The sequence below is a fragment of the Odocoileus virginianus genome, unplaced genomic scaffold (genome assembly GCF_023699985.2).
Source record: "Odocoileus virginianus isolate 20LAN1187 ecotype Illinois unplaced genomic scaffold, Ovbor_1.2 Unplaced_Scaffold_3, whole genome shotgun sequence".
NCBI classification, from domain to species: domain Eukaryota; kingdom Metazoa; phylum Chordata; class Mammalia; order Artiodactyla; family Cervidae; genus Odocoileus; species Odocoileus virginianus.
The window spans coordinates 4,275,557-4,297,370 of record NW_027224265.1 but is presented as its reverse complement, the minus strand read 5'-3'; positions in this window follow the sequence as shown (position 1 = coordinate 4,297,370).

The window sequence follows — 21,814 nt, the reverse complement described above, 5'->3', positions numbered from 1 at the left end:
CTATTTCATTGGGGGCTGTACTTGTAGGGAAGTAGGAATGAGGGCACAGAAAGGAAGGAAGCAAATGCAAGGTGGCAGGTTATCCAGCTTATTACAGCTTCAAAACCTAACTTTTTTCTTTCTTTCTTTCTTTCTTTTTTTTTTTTTTTTATGCCTTGACTTGGATAAAACCTAGCTTATTTCTGAGAGAAACTATTTTAAGGAACTGTATGTTGCAATAGCCAAGAGATTGCAGTGGAGGAAAAATTTTCTTTCTGCAAACTCTTTCTAGTCTGCTGTCTTGAAAGTTAAAAAGTTGAAAGAGTGTTTGACTCTTTGCAACCCCGTGTAGCCTGCCAGGCTTCTCTGTCCATGGGATTCTCCAGGCAAGAATACTGGAGTGGGTAGCCATTTCCTTCTCCAGGGAATCTTCCTGACCCAGGGATTGAACCTGGGTCTCCTGCATTGCAGGCAGATTCTTCACCGTCTGAACCAAAGTACTATAGATTGCAATAGCCAAGAGAGAGCCTGGAGGGAAGATTTTTGTCTGAAAACTCTCTCCAATCTGCTGTCTTATTTTGGTCCAGATTTATCCAATGGCTCACGCCTCCCTTGAACCCTCAGATATGTCACCTGGAGCATCTAGGCAGCCACTGGAAAATCCAGAGCTCCCAGCAGTTGGGTAGAGTAGGAAGTCCTGGAGCTGTACAGAAGAGCCCGCGTCCCAAATCCTGCCATGCTCAGCTCAGAGGTCTCCTTTCCGATCCCTGCCCTGCCAAGTCCGGCAGCAAGTTGCAGGGGCTTTAAGATCACAGGAATAATTCAGCATTCCCAGGGGTCACGTTACTGAGAAAGTCAGCAACAGGCTGAGGCCTGGGGCTCAGTGGGGTGAGCATTTCTTCTCTGGAGGCATATAACTTGAAGACAGTTTTACTCTTAGAGCGGAGTCTCAACCCAAGAGCTGCTCGGCCTTGAGTGCTTCAGCTCTTAGTCGATGCAACGTTTTCTATTCACATGTGCTCAGCTGTTTTACCAAAATGTATCAGAGCACAGGTTGGAGTGAGATTGGTTACAGCCCTGCCCTGTGTCCTGAGAACTCAGCATGACCTCTGTCCCAGTAGCCCCTCCATTTGGGGGGGGTGCGTGGCCAGGCTGCACAGCACATACGATCTTAGTTCCCTGACCAGGGATCGAACCTGCGTCCCCTGCATCAGAAGCACAGAGTCTCAACCACTGGACCTCCAGGGAAGACCTTGGAGCCTAACTCACCTAACTCACATTAAGGTCCCGGTGGCAGTGTCCTACAATGTAGCCTTAGTCTACAGCTGCCTTCTCCCCACTAGGATGATATGTATCTTCAACACTCAGTGAAGTAGAACCAAAGTGTGGGCCCTTTTTTCCCCAAGAAGTCTCCTCCAACACTTAAGTCAACCTCGGCCACATCAAGGAATCCCAGCCCAAATCCATTCCAGTGACAGATGTGAACGATTGTCTTTGGAGGAAGGATAATACCTACTCAGCCATTAGAACCATATCTGAGCCTGAGGAGCCCAGTCTAGCTGAAATGACCTTTTCAATAAGCTCTTGATAAGTGAAGTGAAGTTGCTCAGTCGTGTCGACTGTTTGCGACCCCATGGACTGTAGCCTACCAGGCTCCTCTGTTCATGGGATTTTCCAGGCAAGGGTACTGGAGTGGGGTGCCATTTCGCTCTTGATATATATCATCAAATCGAGGGGTACAGGCATTTCATTACAACCCAGTTAGCTAAGGATTTGACCCAGGTCCGGATTTGACCCAGGTCCTTAACAATGTGAAAGCCTATAGTCCTACAACTCAAAGATCAAAGGTTGTTTAGAGTCACATTCTGGCAGAGGATGAGAACTGCCCACCACCCATGCCCCATCCCCAGATGATGAGCAAACATAAAAGCCACATTCAGCTGCTTCGAACAGTCACTTGCAGAAGCCATTGGCCCAGTTTTCCTCCTTCCCACCACCTCCTCATTTCCACACCAGCCTCAGTCACACTTTCTAGACCTGCTTTTAGCTCTGTCGTCAGCATTTGCCTCATAAGTGAAAGTGAATCGGTTGGGGTGTAAGGGAAAAACAGCCTTCTAGATGGTAAACATGTAATGTTTCCACGTTTTCTCCCCAGACTCTCAGGGGAATGAAGTTTTAAAGTCACATATTTTAATTTATGAGTTGGTTATGTGCATGTTCCTATTTAATGTGAGATACGTTAGGAATCAAGAAAGCATAAATGTAAACGATTCCTTGAGTATTTGCATACCAGGATGTGAGGTGACAAGCAAGCAGGAAGCTTAGGGGAAGAAGAAAAGAAGGAATAGCACTGGACGGCCCTGGTACCACAGTGGGCCCGACTCTGCCTGCCAGTGCAGGGGGGACACGCCGGAAAGCAGCTTAGCCCGGGGGCCGCAGCTGCTGAGTTCAGGTTCCATAGCCACGCAAGCCCCTGCGCCTGGAGCCTGCGCTCCACCGCAAGAGGAGACACCGCAGCGAGAAGCCCACACACGGCAGCGGGGTAGCCTCTGATTGCTGCAGCCGGAGGGGTCACACACAGCAGCAGAGACTCAGCGCAGCCACACATAAACTCATTAATCACATTTTTTTAAAAAGAAGGAAGAGTATCAAGGGCGCAGGCCACATTTGTTCACACGAACAGTATTTATGTTCACCCACCTTTAACTGCATGGAGAGTGGGGGAGGGAATGGGAGGGAAACTTTTATTAAAACTTAAAATATATATGTACACTTTGTGATATATGAACAGATCCCCTTTCTAGTCTATTCTCAAATTTAAACTTGAAAACTGTCTCAAATGATCACCTCTCCATTTTCATTTGCACCTGATTTCCTCCACTCACCCTCTCAGAGACCTGTGCCATTAACAGGACAGGTATTCACACGTAGGATGTGTGAAACGCTGGGTGGTGTCTTCAGTGATTTTCATGAGTGAGCACAATTTGAAAAGAATTGGATGATGCTTTCCTTATAGACACATCCGCAGAGGCACAATGGCCGACTTCCCTCTACTCAATGGCTAGTAAAGGATATTAAAACAGTAAATACCACAAATAGGAAACAGAAAAAAAATCCACCCATCAACAGCGAGCGAGCAGGGAAGCACCACGCAGCATTTAATAACACACTTGAAATAAGCGCCTGCCAAGACAAGAACGAGTGTCTGTATTACCTAACATGTATCCTAGAGGTGGTCCCCAAACTGCTGAAACAGTGCTAGGAAAAGAAGGCATCCACAAGCCAGAATTCCCTTTATACTCTCCAACTTGGGGAAGAGCAGAAGATGTGGGGACTGTGCCAGCTGTCGGCCAAGGTGAATCATGGGACATCCTCAGAGAATATACATCTGTGAAGGCAGATGCAGGGCTCCATGGGGGATGGAGGAGCCCCCAGGAATTAGTCTCCCAGTGACCCTTGGGGAAGGGAAAAGTAGACCAATAAAGCAGGAAAAACAGGTATACTGCGTACAAGAAACAGATGAAAAGTTCAATCTAGAATAAAACATAACCTAACAGAAGAAAACGCTAGCTGCCACGTGATTGCTCAAGACAGAACTTAATACGAAAATAAATTCAGTGGAACAAGAGCTAAAAGATAACCTGATGAAACAACAAAATTAGATGTAAAAGGCATTGCAAAATCAAAGAAAGAAATTGAGGACTAAGAGCACATCGTTTCCTAATATGTAAATCAGACACTGGAAGAAACAGACTAGATACAATTGCAAATTGAATTATCGACAGAAAGGAAGGGCTATTCATAGCAAATGCAAAGGAGAGAGAGAAACGCAAAGTAGATGCTGAGGACAAAGAAAAGGCGACCTGAGGATAACTGTGTCCCCAGAGCGAGAACCCAATAAACACAGACACAGGTACATTCGGCCACTGCCATAAAGACTGACTCCATTTTTTCTATGACTGCCGACAGCTTTCAAGCCCCATTCTTCCCTCTTCCCTTCTGACCCACAGCTGGACAAACTGATGAGGAAGGCCCACCCCTCCCTCCTCAGGCACTGGCAGGACGTTCGGACTGCATAAGCCCCTAACTCTGTAGAACTCTCCTCCTGGTCCCCCCACCAAACACCATGAAGCCCCAAGCCATTCACCTCGCCTGCTCTCTCCCTTTCTGGACCTGTTGGGAGCGCCTGCTCACCCAGAAAGCCTCATGTTGTGAGTAATAAGCCTTTTCCTGTCTTCTTGGAGTGTACGTGTGATACCATCAGTCTCAACAGAAAACCGAATTTGGGTTGGGGAGTCCATCTCCCCTCTGTGAGATGATCGCAATCAAAACACACTCCTATAATGTGGGGGAAACTGACTCTGTACTTTGATGGAAGAGTCAAGTTGTGTTTTGGAAGAACCTGACATAGAATGATGATGATGGGGAAAATTCTGGTGAAATTATCAAACTCCAAGGATAAAGAATACATACTTCAGGAATCCAGGTGAAAAAAGTAAGTCACAAGAGGAAAGAAGTCAACAAGTCTCAGACTTTTCCACACCAATGTCTGTAAGTTTTGAGAAAAGCATATTATGTTCAGTCACAATGCTACTCAATTATTAAAGCAAAAGTCAGATATTCTCAAATATGATCGTATTTGTAGTTTTCATGAGTTCTTTTTGGGAAACCTGATAGTTAAAAACAAGCCAACCAAGAGATGATCAAAATAGACAGTACAGAATGAAAATGTGACAACATACAGTGGACATTAAGTTCATTCAGAACCAAGAGTTAAAGTGGGAATTATGGTAATGAAATTAAATCTAAATATTTTAATGTTTGAGAACATAAATTTAATCTATAGATAAAAGAGCTAATTTATATAATGCACAAAATAAGTGAAACAAAGTTTTAAGAGTACTGGTTTCTTAATCTTTCATGGCATGGTATCAGTCAATTCCATCTTAAGTGAAATACATCACTTAAAAATAAATTGACTGTTAACTTCTTCAGTTCAGTTGCTCAGTCATGTCTGATTCTTTGCAACCCCGTGGACTGTAGCACGCCAGGCTTCCCTGTCCGTCACCAACTCCCGGAGTTTACTCAAACTCACGTCCATCGAGTCGGTGATGCCATCCAACCATCTCATCTTCTGTCGTCCCCTTCTCCTGCTGCCTTCAATAATCTTTGCAAGGGTAACAGCCTAGAGAGCTGTCGGCTGAATATGGCTAATGGACTATGGAAATATTTTACTTCTTCATTTTCTTTGACCTACACAGTGGTGACATTGCCAATGCAATCAGAGAGATTTTTATTTTGAAAATAATACCAACAGTTTAATATCCATAGCTTACTTGTCATGTTGTCATATTGTCATTGGTTCATTGGTCCTAAACCTGCTGGAGTTTGTGACCTCTGCCTTAGAGGAATATCTGACTTTGTTAAAGAAACAACTTTTTCCAATCTGAAATTTCTTCCATTTCTCTTCTTTCCTTATCCACTTTGATAAAACTATTTCTATATAGCCATATATAGCTTTCAAAAACTGCATATAGATTGAGATCTAGAAAAATACCCATCTAGAGGTTACTGGAAGTTGGTTTGGCTAATGTTTACAGTATTATTTCAGGTTGGTAAGATTTTCTATAATTTTTTACCCTCTACTTTGTACTTCTCTGTACTGCTTGGATTTCTAATAGTATAAAAACAATAAAGTTATTATTCAAAATAGGAGGACAAAGTGAACTCGTTACACATTCAGGTTATTTTTGAATACATTCCTGAAAGAGGTTACATATCAATAAAAATACTTTGATCCAAGTATAAACATCATTCTCCCAGTAATTTATAATATTAATTTATTAATTATAAACAAATTTACTTAAGATATTTTTGTGTTCAAGGAAAAGTCCAAAATAATTTATGAATTATAATTGCATTTGAAGGGAATGCAATCATATGTCTCTTCAGCATAACTCCCTGTTATTTACAGAAGATTTTTAAAGGCTTTCTCTACACTGTGTGCTTAGATTAATAAATTGACCAGACGGCATAGTTACCATCCTCTAGGAACAGTCAGAGTAGCATTTCCAAAGACAAAGCAGCGCTTCTAACCAGCCCAACAGCCAGAGAGGCCCTAACCTGCCTCCTTGGAGCCACACATAACAACACAGGGCTTGTCTGATTCTTCACCCAGTTTCCTCATTGCTCTAATTATATAGGACAATCCAATCAAATCTAATCTGCCCATTCTCAGTTCTATATCTAGAATTGAGTAGTTTCTCCTTTGCAATCTGAAAAAGCATGGGTTCTCATTAATATTGAAGTATCAGTATTGGTACATTAATTGTAACATTAATTGGTTCATTAATTATAACAAATATGTTGTATTAACCTAAGATGTTAATAACTGGAAAAACTGGGTGTGGGGTACTCTCTGTATGGTATCTGCAATTTTTCTGTTTTCTGAAACTGTTCTAGAAGAGGTTTTTTTTTTTTTAAACCAATTAACTATTTGCAACTTTTTGAATTATAAAGGAAATACTGCTGTTAAAATGACAGGTATAAAACTTAGAAATATCATCAACTCCTTGGGCTTTCTCAGATCAACATCTCTTGATCACGGGGGTGGAGCAGGGGAATGCCTTGCTGTGTAGTCCATTTCCTCCCCCCAAAGAGGGCGATATTCCCCCAGCTGCTGAGGTTGTCAGGCTTCTCCACGGATCTCCTCACCTAAAGAGCTCGAGGTCACTTCCGATTCTCAGGACGGCCTAGCTCCAATCTCTGTAATGTAAATGCTCCTGTTGTTCTTGTTCAGTCACTCAGTTGTGTCTGACTCTTTGCGACCCCATGGACTGCAGCACACCAGGCTTCCCTGTCCTTTACCATCTCCCAGAGCTTGCTCAAACTCATGTCCATCAAGTCAGTGATGCCATCCAACCATCTTGTCCCCCTTTCCTCCTGCTTTCCATCTTTCCCAGCATCAGGGTCTTTTCTAACATGTCAGCTCTTTGCACCAGGTGGCAAAGTATTGAAGCTTCAGATTTAGCGTCAGTCCTTCCAATGAATATTCAGGAACAGTTTCCTTTAGGATTGACTGGTTTGATCTTCTTGCTGTCCAAGGGACTCTCAAGAGTCTTCTCCAGCACCACAGTTCAAAAGCATCAATTCTTCAGTGCTCAGCCTTCTTTATGGTCCATATATGACTATTGGAAAAACCATAGCTTTGACTAAATGGACCTTTGTTGGCAAAGTAATGTTTTTACTTTGCTTTTTAGTATGCTAAGTTGGTCATAGCTTTTCTTCCAAGGAGCAAGCATCTTTTAATTTCATGGCTACAGTCACCATCTGCAGTGATTTCAGAGCCCAAGGGAAAAAAAAAAGTCTCTCACTGTTTCTGTTGTTTTCCCATCTATTTGCTATGAAATGATGAAACCTGATGTCATGATCTAAGTTTTCTGAATGTTGAGTTTTAAGCCAACTTTTTCACTCTCCACTTTCACCTTCATCAAGAAGTTATTTAATTCCTCCCTTTCTGCCATAAGGGTGGTATCATCTGCATATCTGAGGTTATTGATATTTCTCTCGGCCATTTTGATTCCAGCTTATTCTTCATCAAGACCAGCATTTCACATGATGTACTCTGCATAGAAGTTAAATAAGCAGGGTGACAATATGCAGCTTTGACATACTCTTTTCCCAGTTTGGAACCAGTCAGTTCTACCTGTTGCTTCTTGAAAGGCATACAGTTTTCACAGAAAGCAGGTAAGGTGGTCTGGCATTCCCATCTCTTTAAGAATTTTCCAGAGTTTGCTGTGATCCACACAATCAAAGGCTTTAGCATAGTCAATGAAGCAGATGTTTTTCTGGCATTCTCTCACTTTTTCTAAGATCCAACGGATGTTGGCAACTTGATCTCTGGTTCGGCTGTCTTTTCTAAATCCAGCTTGAACATCTGGAAGTTCTCGGTTCATGTACTGTTGAAGCCTCACTTGGAGAATTTTGAGTATTACTTTGCTAGCATGTGAAATGAATGCAATTGTGCAGTAGTTTGAACATTTTTGACCTTGCCTTTCTTGGGACTAGAACAAAAACTGACCTTTTCCAGTCCTGTGGCCACTGCTGAGTTTTCCAAATTTGCTGACATATTGAGTTCAGTACTTTAACAGCATCATCTTTTAGGATTTGAAATAGCTCAGCTGGAATTCCATCACCTCCACTAGCTTTGTTTGTAGTGATGCTTCCTAAGGCCCACTTGACTTCACACTCCAAGATGTCTGGCTCTAGGTGAGTGATCACACCATCATGGTTATCTGGGTCATTAAGATCTTTTTTGTATAGTTCTTCTGTGTATTCTTGCCACCTCTTCTTAATATCTTCTGCTTCTGTTAGGTCCATACCATTTCTGTCCTTTATTGTGCCCATCTTTGCATGAAATATTCCCTTGGATCTCTACTATTCTTTTTTTTAAATTAATTATTTATTATTTTACAACATTGTATTGGTTTTGCCATACATTGACTTGAATCCGCCATGGGTGTACATGTGTTCCCCATCCTGAACCCCCTCCCACCTCCCTCCCCATCCCATCCCTCTGGGTCATCCCAGTGCACCAGCCCCGAGCATCCTGTATCATGCATCAAACCTGGACTGGCAATTCATTTCACATATGATAATTTACATGTTTCAATGCCATTCTCCCATATCATCCTGCCCTCGCCCTCTCCCACAGAGTCCAAAAGACTGTTCAATACATCTGTGTCTCTTTTGCTGTCTCACATACAGGGTTATCATTACCATCTTTCTAAATTCCATATATATGTGTTAGTATACTGTATTGGTGTTTTTCTTTCTGGCTTACTTCACTCTGTATAATAGGCTCCAGTTTCATCCATCTCATTAGAACTGATTCAAATGTATTCTTTTTAATGGCTGAGTAATATTCCATTGTGTATATGTACCATAGCTTTCTTATCCATTCATCTGCTGATGGACATCTAGGTTGCTTCCATGTCCTGGCTATTATAAACAGTGCTGCGATGAACATTGGGGTGCACGTGTCTCTTTCAATTCTGGTTTCCTCAGTGTGTATGCCCAGCAGCGGGATTGCTGGGTCATATGGCAGTTCTATTTCTCTACTATTCTTGAAAAGATCTCTAGTCTTTCTCATTCTATTGTTTTCCCCTGTTTCTTTGCATTGTTCACTCAAAAAGTAAGTAAACTATTCTTTGAACTCTGCATTCAAATGGATATCTTTCTTTTCTCCTTTGCCTTTAACTTCTCTTCTTTTCTCAGCTATTTGTATGACCTCCTGAGACAATCATTTTGCCTTTTTGCATTTTTTCTCCTTGGGGATGGTTTTGATCACCACATCCTGTACAATATATGAACCTCCATCCATAGTTCTTCAGGCACTCTATCAGATCTAATCCCTTGAATCTATTTGTCACTTCCACTGTATAATCATAAGGGATTTGATTTAGGTCATACCTGAATGGCCTAGTGGTTTTCTCTACTTTCTTCAATTTAAGTCTGAATTTTGCAATAAGGATTCATGGTCTGAGCCACAGTCAGCTCCAGGTCTTGTTTTTGCCGAGTGTATAGAGTTTCTCCATTTTTGGCTGCAAAGATATAATCAATCTGATTTCGGTATTGACCATCTGGTGATGTCCATATGTAGAGTCTTCTCTTGTGTTGTTGGAAGAGGGTGTTTGCTATGACCAGTGCATTCTCTTGGCAAAACTCTGTTAGCCTTTGCCCTGCTTCGTTTAGCATTCCAAGGCCAACCTGTTACTCCAGGTATCTCTTGGGTTCCTACTTTTGCATTCCAGTCCCCTATGATGAAAGGGACATCTTTTTTGGGTGTTAGTTCTAGAAGGTCTTGTAGATCTTCATAGAACTGTTCAACTTCAGCTTCTTCAGCATTACTGGTTGGGCACAGACTTGGATTACTGTGATATTGAATGGTTTGCCTTGGAAACGAACAGAGATCATTCTGCTGTTTTTTGAGACTGCACCCAAGTACTGTTGACTAGGAAGGCTATTCCATTTCTTCTAAGGGATTCTTGCCCATAGTAGTAGACATAATGGTCATCTGAATTAAATTCACCCATTCCCATCCATTTTAGTTCACTGATTCCTAAAATGTCAATGTTCATTCTTGCCATCTCCTGTTTGACCACTTCCAATTTATCTTGATTCATGGACCTAACATTCCAGGTTCCTATGCAATATTGTTCTTTACAGCATCGGACTTTACTTTCACCACCAGACACATCCACAGCTGGGCATTGTTTTCTCTTTGGCTCCATCTTTTCATTCTTTCTGGAGTTATTTCTCCACTGATCTCCAGTAGCATATTGGGCACCTACTGACCTGGGGAGTTCATCTTTCAGTGTCCTATCTTTTTGCCTTTTCATACTGTTCATGGGGTTCTCAAGGCAAGAATGCTGAAGTGGTTTGCCATTCCCTTCTCCAGTGGACCATGTTTTGTCAGAACTCTCCACCATGACCTGTCCATCTTGGGTGGCCCTACATGGTATGACTCAAATAGTTTCATTAAGTTAGACAAGGCTGTGATCCGTGTGATCAGTTTAGTTAGTTTCCTGTGATTGTGGTTTTCATTCTGTCTGCCTTCTGATAGATGAGGATAAGAGGCTTGTGGAAGCTTCCTGATGGGAGGGACTAGCTGGGAGTAAAACAGGGTCTTGCTCTGGTTGGCAAGGTAACACTCCTACCATGGCCCATTTCAAATCAAAGTTTTGCCAATGAATGCATATTGAGGAAGAGATGCATGCAAGCTCTCCTCTCTGGAGCTAGCAGGAGCCAGCTCCAGCACACCACTGTGTCTCCCTGAGGTTAAACAGGGACAATGTCAAAGAACCATTTCAGCTGCAGAGCTTCTTGGGGCCAGCTGAGTGCTTGGTCTGTCTGCATTGCAGTCCACCCTCTCCCTCCAGCTAATCCTGCTTTCTCCCCACCCCATTCTAGGTGCCGAACTCAAGAACCTTTCCTAACCAACTTCCTGCGTGCTAGCTGAAGATCAGATTCTACTTCCTGGGGAACCTAAGTTGCAGCAGGGATTATTCTTTTTCCAATTTATTTTTTTATTGAAGGACAGGTACACATATATCCCCTCCCTTCTGAACCTCCCTCCCATCTCCCTCCCCACCCCACCCCTCTAGGTTGATACAGAGCCCCTGTTTGAGTTTCCTGAGCCACACAGCAAATTCCCGTTGGCTGTCTATTTTACATATGGTAATGTAAGTTTCCATGTTACTCTTTCCATATGTCTCACACTTGCAGCAGAGATTCTTATTGGACAAATTTTCAAGATTATTACTCAGTGGTTGCATCAGGCACTTGAAGACAATACTGATGGTAATGATGATGGTAGTGAAGGTCATGGTGATAGGAAGACAAAGGAAAGGAAATGTTCTTATCCAAAAGATTCTTGAATTTTATTTGAACAAGGTTCAGGATATTTGTCAGGTGGGACCAAAAAAATAAAAATGATAGCCATACATGAAAAAAATTTATGCTACCATCTAGGAAACCCAGAGGATCTTTCATAACCACGCTAACTTTACTTTCATATTCCCCTTAGCATGTGGCCCATGATGTCTATCACCTTCACCCAATCTGCATTTATCCAGTGTCTTGTGTGTGCCAGGCTCTGTGCTAAGGATCTACTATCCAAAAAGCACAGTCTTCCTGATAAGGAAGTTACAAACTGATGTAACTAATATGAGGTCTAATAAAATAAAATACAAAGCAAAAAGGTGCCAGGATTGATGTGAACATGGGCCAGGGTAGATGCTCTGAATACACAATGATAGCCACCACTTATCAAGCTACTCTTATTGGGTTCCCAGCACTGTTTTGAATGCTTGGTGAGCATTGTTTCATTAAAACCAACAACAACCCTGCTGGCAGGCCCACTCTCACCGATGAGGAAACTCACAACGAGTGGCTTTCCCACAGTGACTCAGTGAGCTGCAGGTGGAGGCAGGATTTGGACCACACATGCTAATTCAAGACCTGGGACTCCCAACCTTGGTCCTGGGGAGAGGTGGAGAATGACTGCCTCTAACAAGGAGTATGCAAGTGGGCTGAAGACAGAAACTCTGTGATGAAAGGACAACAAAGACTACAAAAGAGACTGGGAAAAAATGGAGAGGAAGGAGGGGGAAATGGTTTCAAAAAGCAGACCAGAGCCAGCAGAGTCAAATACTAAGATAAAGATGTGAAGGTCCCTGGGCTTTAACCACAGTGTGGTTCTTGGGGGTCTTGCCGAGGAAAGTTTTGGCTGACTAGGGGGAAGGCGGAGCTGATAACAGATAGCAGCAATTGAGAAATGAGTAAATAAATAACCAAGAAATAGCCGAAGCGTTGAATACTATTGTTAGAAGCTCAGTCTTGGCAAAAGGGGGAGGGGTAAATAGGATGAAAGAGAGACTTCTCTGTAACAGGTTTTTGCTTTGGTTTTTCTAAGAAGGGAGAGACTTGAGCATGGGTAGTGCATAGATGTTGAGTTAACCTGACTCGCTTCCCTTTCATCTTTTTTTTGCAACAGCCCCTGGTTTTATCTGAGCCAATCCCCTTCTCCCATTCTACGCTGTTTTGGTGGGGGTGCTACACTGAGTGGGTTCTGACCTACTGTAGGACAGTTCAACACTTTCCCCAGGGATTGACTGACACCAGGACACACAGACACACACACACACACACACACACACACACACACAAATGCTTAAGAGCTGATTCATCTGCACAGTGATGAGATGTATAGCTCCTGGTTAAAAAACCTATGTGTGACCTTACAGGCCTGACTAAGGGCAATGACTATGGACTGAAGCCATGAAATTAAAAGATGCTTGCTCCTTGGAAGAAAATTTACAACCAACCTAGACAGCATATTAAAAAGAAGAGACATTACTTTGCCGACAAAAGTCCATCTAGTCAAAGCTATGGTTTTTCCAGTGGTCATGTATGGATGTGAGAGTTAGAATTATAAAGAAAGCTGAGCATCAAAGAATTGATGCTTTTGAACTGTGGTGTTGGAGAAGACTCTTGAGAATCCCTTGGAGACAGGGAAGCCTGACATGCTGCAGTCTATTGGGTCACAAAGAGCTGGACACGACTAAGAAGCTGAACTAAACTGAACTGATGGGCAATCACAAGAGCTCTCTGTGGATGCCTCAGGGGAAGGCCTCCTTCTCCACCTTGGAAGACAGTCAGTTCACTGCAATCTCTGAGGGTGTGGCAGTCAACGATTCTCAGACCAAGTGCTCGGCACACTTGCATTCCTAGCCCCAGGACCTTCTTCAATCTTTATTCTCTTTATCTGAGGCCTTTGGGCACTTGTTGTTATTGTTCGGTGCTCAGTCATGTCCAACTCTTTGCGACCCCATGGACTGCAGCACACCAGGCTTCCCTGTCCTTCACCATCTCCCAGAGCTTGCTCAAACTCATGTCCATTGAGTCGGTGATGCCATCCAACCATCTCATACCTCTGCCGTCCCCTTCTCCTCCCTCAATCTTTTCCAGCATCAGGATCTTTTCCAATGAGTCAGCTCTTCACATCAGGTGGCCAAAGTATTGAAGCTTCAGCTTCAGTATCAGTTCTTCCAATGAATATTCAAGACTGATTTCCTTTAGGATTAACTGGTTGGATCTCCTTGCAGTCCAAGGGACTCTCAAGAGTCTTCTCCAACACCACAGTTCAAAAGCATCAGTTCTTCGGTGCTCAGCTTTCTTTATAGTCCAACTCTCACATCCACAAATTACTGGAAAAACCGTAGCCTTGACTAGATGGACCTTTGTTGGCAAAGTAATGTCTCTGCTTTTTAATATATTGTCTAGGTTTGTCATAGCTTTCCTTCTAAGGAGCAAGCATCTTTTAATTTCATGGCTGCAGTCACCATCTGCAGTGATTTTGGAGCCCAAGAAAATAAAGTCTGTCACTGTTTCCATTGTTTCCCCATCTATTTGCCATGAAGTGATGGGACCCTAGATGCCATGATCTTAGTTTTCTGAATGTTGAGTTTTAAGCCAGCTTTTTCACTCTCTTCTTTCACCTTCATCAAGAGGTTCTTTAGTTCCTCTTTGCTTTCTGCCATAAGGGTGATGTCATCTGCATATCTGAGGTTATTGATATTTCTCCCGGCAAACCTGATTCCAGCTTGTGCTTCACCCAGCATTTGGGGAATCCTGAAGACATCTTTTGGCTTCTCTTCTTTTCACAGCTATTTGTAAGGCCTCCTCAGACAGCCATTTTGCTTTTTGTATTTCTTTTTCTTGGGGATGGTCTTACTCCCTGTCTCCTGTACAATGTCACAAATCTCCGTCCATAGTTCATCAGGCACTCTGTCTATCAGATCTAGTCCCTTAAATCTATTTCTCACTTCCACTGTATAATCATAAGGGATTTGATTTATGTCATACCTGAATGGTCTAGTGGTTTTCCCTACTTTCTTCAATTTCAGTCTGAATTTGGCAATAAGGAGTTCATGATCTGAGCCACAGTCAGCTCCCGGTCTTGTTTTTGCTGACTGTATAGAGCTCTCCATCTTTGGCTGCAAAGAATATAATCAATCTGATTTCAGTGTTGACCATCTGGTGATGTCCACGTGTAGAGTCATCTCTTGTGTTGTTGGAAGAGGGTGTTTGCTATGACCAGTGCATTCTCTTGGCAAAACTCTGTTAGCCTTTGCCCTGCTTCATTCTGTACTCCAAGGCCAAATTTGCCTGTTACTCCAGGTGTCTCTTGACTTCCTACTTCTGCATTCTAGTCTCCTATAATGAAAAGGGCATCTTTTTTGGGTGTTAATTGAAGAAGGTCTTGTAGGTCTTCATAGAACTGCTCAACTTCAGCTTCTTCAGCATTACTAGTGGAGGCATAGACTTGGATTACCGTGATATTGAATGGTTTGCTTTAGAAACGAACAGAGATCATTCTGTCATTTTTGAGATTGCATCCAAGTACTGCATTTCAGACTCTTGTTGACTATGATGGCTACTCCATTTCTTCTAAGGGATTCCTGCCCACAGTAGTAGATATAATGGTCATCTTAGTTAAATTCACCTTTTCCAGTCCATTTTAGTTCACAGATTCCTAAAATGTTGACGTTCACTCTTGCCATCTCTTGTTTGATCACTTCTAATTTGCCTTGATTCATGGACCTAACATAACTAAAGAGCAATATTGCTCTTTACAGCATCGGACCTTGCTTCCATCACCAGTCACATCCACAACTGGGTGTTGTTTTTGCTTTGGCTCCATCCCTTCATTCTTTCTGGAGTTATTTCTCCACTGATCTCCAGTAGCATATTGGGCACCTACTGACCTGGGGAGTTCATCTTTCAGTGTCCTATCTTTTTGCCTTTTCATACTGTTCATGGGGTTCTCAAGGCAAGAATACTGAAGTGGTTTGCCATTCCCTTCTCCAGTGGACCACATTTTGTCAGAACTCTCTACCATGACCCAAGAAAAATAAACGCAAAAAAGCAAAATGGGTGTCTGAGAAGGCCTTACAAATAGCTGAGAAAAGAAGAGAAGCGAAAGGCAAAGGAGAAAAGGAAAGATATTCCCATCTGAATGCAGAGTTCCAAAGAACAGCAAGGAGAGATAAGAAAGCCTTCCTCAGTGATCAGTGCAAAGAAATAGAGGAAAACAATAGAATGGGAAAGACTAGAGATCTCTTCAAGAAAATTAGAGATACCAAGGGAACATTTCATGCAAAGATGGGCTCAATAAAGGACAGAAATGGTAGGGACCTAACAGAAGCAGAAGATATTAAGAAGAGGTGGCAAGAATACACAGAAGAACTGTACAAAAAAGATCTTCATGACCCAGATAATCACAATGGTGTGATCACTCACCTAGAGCCAGACATCCTGGAATGTGAAGTCAAGTGGGCCTTAGAAAGCATCACTATGAACAAAGCTAGTGTTTGGAATTCCAACTGAGCTATTTCAAATCCTCAGAGATGATGCTGTGAAAGTGCTGCACTCAATATGCCAGCAAATTTAGAAAATTCAGCAATGGCCACAGGACTGGAAAAGGTCAGTTTTCATTCCAATCCCAAAGAAAGGCAATGCCAAAGAATGCTCAAACTACCACACAATTGCACTCATCTCACACACTAGCAAAGTAATGCTCAAAATTCTCCAAGCCAGGCTTCAACAGTACTGAACCATGAACTTCCAGATGTTCAAGTTGGATTTAGAAAAGGCAGAGGAACCAGACATCAAATTGCCAACATCCGCTGGATCACAGAAAAAGCAAGAGAGTCCCAGAAAAACATCTGTTTCTGCTTTATTGACTATGCCAAAGCCTTTGACTGTGTGCATCACAATAAACTCTGGAAAATTCTGAAAGAGACGGGAATACCAGACTACCTGTCCTGCCTCTTGAGAAATCTGTATGCAGGTCAAAAAGCAACAGTTAGAACTGGACATGGAACAACAGACTGGTTCCAAATAGGAAAAAGAGTACGTCAAGGCTGTATATTGTCACCCTGCTTATTTAATTTATATGCAGAGTACATCATGAGAAACGCCGGGCTGGAGGAAGCACAGGCTGGAATAGAGATTGCAGGGAGAAATATCAATAACCTCAGATATGCAGATGACACCACCCTTATGACAGAAAATGAAGAGAAACTAAAAAGCCTCTTGATGAAAGTGAAAGAAGAGAGTGAAAAATTTGGCTAAATGCTCAACATTCAGAAAATGAAGATCATGGCATCTGGTCCCATTACTTCATGGCAAATAGATGGAGAAACAGTGGAAACAGTGGCTGACTTTATTTTGGGGGGCTCCAAAATCACTGCAGGCGGTGACGGCAGCCATGAAATAAAAAGACCTTTACTCCTTGGAAGGAACACTATGACCAACCTAGACAGCATATTAAGAAGCAGAGAAATTACTTTGCCAGCAAAGGTCCATCTAGTCAAGGCTACAGTTTTTCCAGTAGTCATGTATGGATGTGAGAGTTGGACTATAAAGAAAGCTGAGTGCCAAAGAATTGATGCTTTTGAACTGTGGTGTTGGAGAAGACTCTTGAGAGTCCCTTGGACTGCAGGGAGATCCAACCAGTCCATCCTAAAGGAGGTCAGTCCTGGGTGTTCACTGGAAGGACTGATGCTGAAGCTGAAACTCCAATACTTTGGCCACCTGATGGGAAGAGCTGACTCACTGGAAAAGACCCTGATGCTGGGAAAGACTGAAGACAGGAGAAGGGGATGACAGAGGATGAGATGGTTGGATGGCATCACCGACTCGATGGACATGAGTTTGAGTAAACTCCAGGAGTTGGTGATGGACAGGGAGCCCCAGCGTGCTGCAGTCCATGGGTCTGCAAACAATCAGACACAACTGAGTGACTGAACTGAAGACATCTCTCCCAACTCTGACTGAATACCCAGTGTTACATCCACTCCTAGTCCTCTCACACCCAATCCCAGGACTCATAAAACTGCAGGAACCTCTTGTTCTGGACTTGTGGATGGTAAGATGCCCTCCAATGATTGCCCAGTCCACCTGACCCTCCACTATGGAGAAAAGAGAACAGGGTGACAGGTGGGTGGTGCTTTGCTTGGTTTTTGCCCCTTGCATATTACCATCTCAGTAAGTGATTAAAGACTTAACTCTTTCTTTTTTGTCCCCTTAATTGGCTGCTATAACTCCTGACAACTCAGCTCTTTCTCCCAGCTCAGCAAGCTCCTGACAATTGGTCCTGAGGTCACTGTCCTCTGTGCACTGCTCCCCAGCTCCACAAAGAATCCGCTCTTTCCAAAGTGGGCTCTTATACATTACCTCACACGTGGTGGATCCTTTTTTGGCTTAAATTAGCCAGACTGTTTGCAGTTCAAAACTGTAACAGATATAAGCATGTCTATATGCTGATCATGAAAAGGTAACAAAGACTAAGTGTGCAGAGATACAGAAAAGAAAGAGAAATAACAATTAATACAGTGGGGCTCCAGAAGAATCAGGGGAGATGGGATCCAGAGGTCACACCTTTGGCAGGAGAGAAGCTAGAGGCATGGAGGCAAGAAAAGAATAGAAATTGCAATGAAGATTTGGGGTAGGGGAGATAGTCAGGATGTCTAAGTTATCTGTGTTAGGAGACCTCTATCCTTTCTAAGAAAGAGAAACATTGCCCAGATGATGAAGAGGTGGTGAGTTTAAATGGCTAAAACTTAAATGGTTGTCGTGGTGAGCAGTTGAGGAGGTTGTTGGACCTGTTCGCGCTGCCATGGGTACATGCAATGGCATCAGTCTGCATAACTGGTACCTTCACCACAGATAGCTTGAGAAAAAGTCAAGATAAACGGAGTCACACATTTCTATTTGAAATACTTTCTAAACTTTGTTTTTGCTAAATGTAGCCTTTGTTTTCAGTTGTAACTTTGAAAGAAAAGGTAGCACCAGAATAAAAATGTGGTTACCAAATTGAAAGACTGTCATAGGTTTGGAAGCATTAAACTGAAAAATTGCACTAAACTTTGCAGGGTGAAAAACCCAAATCTGTTTCGATAGTGGAGTCTTGGTTTTTGTTCTCTGTGTAAAACTTACAAAGTACATAGGATTGGCCAGCAGAGGGAGCCAAAACCATGCATATAACTTTACAAAGTTTTTGAGGAAAGAGGACTATTAAAAACTGCAAAATGCAAATGAACCTCATCTTCCAAGAATATATGCAAAAGTTGTAGAAATCCTATAATTTAATGCTACTCTGATGCCAAGCACATTAGAGAAATTTCAAAGCTAGAAGGATTCTGAATCTCAATTAGTTCAAAAAAGCAGCATCCCTCCCTCCTTCCCTCCTTTCTCTCTCCTCTCTGGGGCTGGTTTGTAGTAACTCCCCAAAGCTAGGTCATTTGTATTCTATTTCAGTGGAGACATTCTGTGAGCTGCAGCAACACTTTTTTAGCTACTGCTGCAGGGAGCGTGCTGGTTACAGGTGCGTTGAAAAGAAACAGCAAGAAACAGGTCTGGCTCAGACCTCTTAGCTCAGGCTTCAGATAAAACTTAGGAAAGAGCTGAGAAACATTTCTTGTGGCAGATTGTGTTTTTTAAAAAACTGCTGCCCCTAAACAGACATGTGTTTCCCTTTCCTGCATCATACCTGCATGCGTCAGAATACTTATAATCCAACTTTGACATCCTCTGAGCCACCCCTTGACTAACTTAGGAGAATGGAATTGATTGGAAGATACTGGTTTGTACCACCCTTTGAACAGTTTATAACTAAAATTTGGGGAAACATTTATAGTGAAAAATGATGAGTTTATTTGGAACAAACTTATGTTCACAAATATGAAAATTCAGATTTAATGGATAATTCCAAAATTGACATTAGGATAGAATATAACTGTTCTTTACAAATGCATGTATTATTAAACACCTTCTTATAAAAACCAACCAACCTCAAATTCAGCGGTTTCACTGGCAAGTTCCAGCTGATATTTAAGGAAACCACAGTCATCTGAAATAAAGTCTCCCAGAGAAGAAAACAGACAGCAATTCACAACTCCTTCCGTGAGATAGGCATTATCTCCACATCACAGACCACAAGGGACTCCCACCTCCAAAAAGATGGGGTGGACAGATATTCTCCCATTTCTCTGAGGAGGCACAGGTGGAAAGGTTAAACAAATAAACACAGGATGACTGAAAAATTGAGAGAAAGGCAGACTGGATAGAGACCTTGAATCTGAGGAAGGACACAGTTTAAGTAGCTTGCGTTTTCTTTCTACTTCGTATGTCCCAGCTTTATGAATTTTTTTCTCACCCACTGTATCCTTAGCACCCAGTAAAGTAGCTGGCAGATAGGAGGTACTCAAAAGCAGGGGAGGGGGAGGTACGGATTCTTTCTCTTACAAACTAAACTCAGATAAACTATTATGCAAATTGATGTGATCTGCCATTCCACTTGCACTGGAATAAATCTTTGTGTAAAGGAGTAATCAGTGACTTTAAATCCTTCAGTTTACATTTTAAACAACCTATGAAATAGCTTTCCTTACAATTTCTATACATATTCATGAAGACACACCAGTCAACACTGAAAGATCACCAGGAAGAGAAAAAATCCTATTACACTGACAAGACAGTTTCCTTAATCAGATGGTACAGCTCTATTCCTTGTTAATCTGAATTTAGTTCAAATTAACTAAAGAGCTTTGTTCAGCCTGTGACAGAACTAGACACGTACAAAATAAGTTTCTGACAATTCACATCAATTTATTTTTGCAATAATCATTTATTGCAAAAGGCTTTTAAAAAATATATTGAATTGGCATTATATCAAGATGAAATAAACTGCTTTATAAAAAAAGGACTTCATCAAAGATTTTAGTAGGCTTCCGTAAGATCAGTATGAGATATCTGTTTAATAAATATGTGCATTTATTTTTTGCTTTACTTGGAAAACCTGCCAACATAATTTGCCAACATGTTTTAAATCAGATTCTCTCATCTAATGTTTAATAGGACAAGAGGAGACAAAAGGGAAAGACAGTTAAATGTCAATTTGCCTGATTATTTTTTAATATGCAAGAGTTTTCACCGGACAAGTCTTCACTGGACAAATTGAACGGGGAGATTAGTTAATATGAACCAATTCAGTATCTATTTCCCCATTTCAAATCTTTATCACTGAAGAACAGTTTACCCTGTTCATGCGGACTCTTAAGTGTTCTAAATTTGAAGTTACCAAATACATGTATATTAATAAAAAGTATTTTTAAAATTATATATATATATGGTAAAGCAATGTTTCTCAGACTCACCTGATCTTGGGTAGGTCTACTTGGGTGCTCGTTTCAATGTGTGGATTCCCAAGCCTCCTCCCTGGGGGTTGATTCCTATATAGTTTGGGGGCGCTCAGGAATGCACACCAGCAAAAGCACTGGGGTGAGTTTACTATCAGGCCAATTAGGGACATATGTGATGTCACGGAAACAACGCTGACCTAGTCTTAGGGTGCAAAACACCAAGGTTGCCAGGGCTTCTGTTTGTCCTTAACCAAGTCATTTTAATCTCACTGGGTCTAAATTTCCACAATTGTGGGGAAAAAAAAAAACCAGACTGTTTTTAGTCTCTAGACTCTGTGAAGACAGGACCAGCTGAGTTCTATGCACAGCTCCATCCCTGTGCCTCGCACAGAAGAGCCTCTTGGTTATAATCTGTTGACAAATCCCTAGTTAGACAACCTGGAAGATTTCTTTTTGACTTTAAAATTACATTATCCTAAAATAAATAATGAAACAATTCACTTGGTCAGTCATTTACAAAACAACGATTATTCTCAAAGCAAAACATAATATAAGCCCCCAAAAAAGGGCCCCCATTTCTTTTGACTGGTCTCAGGGCTGTGTGTTCCTGATGGGCATTTCAAAGGATCTAACTTGGGTGATTTGATTTCTTCTTTCCAGGGCTGTGATGGTTAAAGGCAGTGAACTAGAAGCATAGAGCACAAAGTTGAGTCTGGAAAACCTAGTAAATTCTGAGAAAGAGAGTCAGTTTTCCTGCTACATGTACAGGAATATTGGCGTCACAGCCTGACTTGCAGGATTTTTGTTACTTTAGTCCCAAAACGTACTGTTAAGTAACAAGTCCAGAACTATCACGAACCTTCCCCGGCGCTGTGCAGTAATAACTACTTTTGAAACTGATTATGCAGGAAAAAAAAAAACCTCTGAAAACTAACATTTCAGGTCTCCACAGGAGCAGCATCAACCTCACCTGGGGAATGCAAATTCCAGAGCTCTGCCCCAGACCTAGCGAATGCGAGGCTGGGGGCGGGGCAGAAAGTTCTACCCTAAACCCAGTCTTCCAGGTG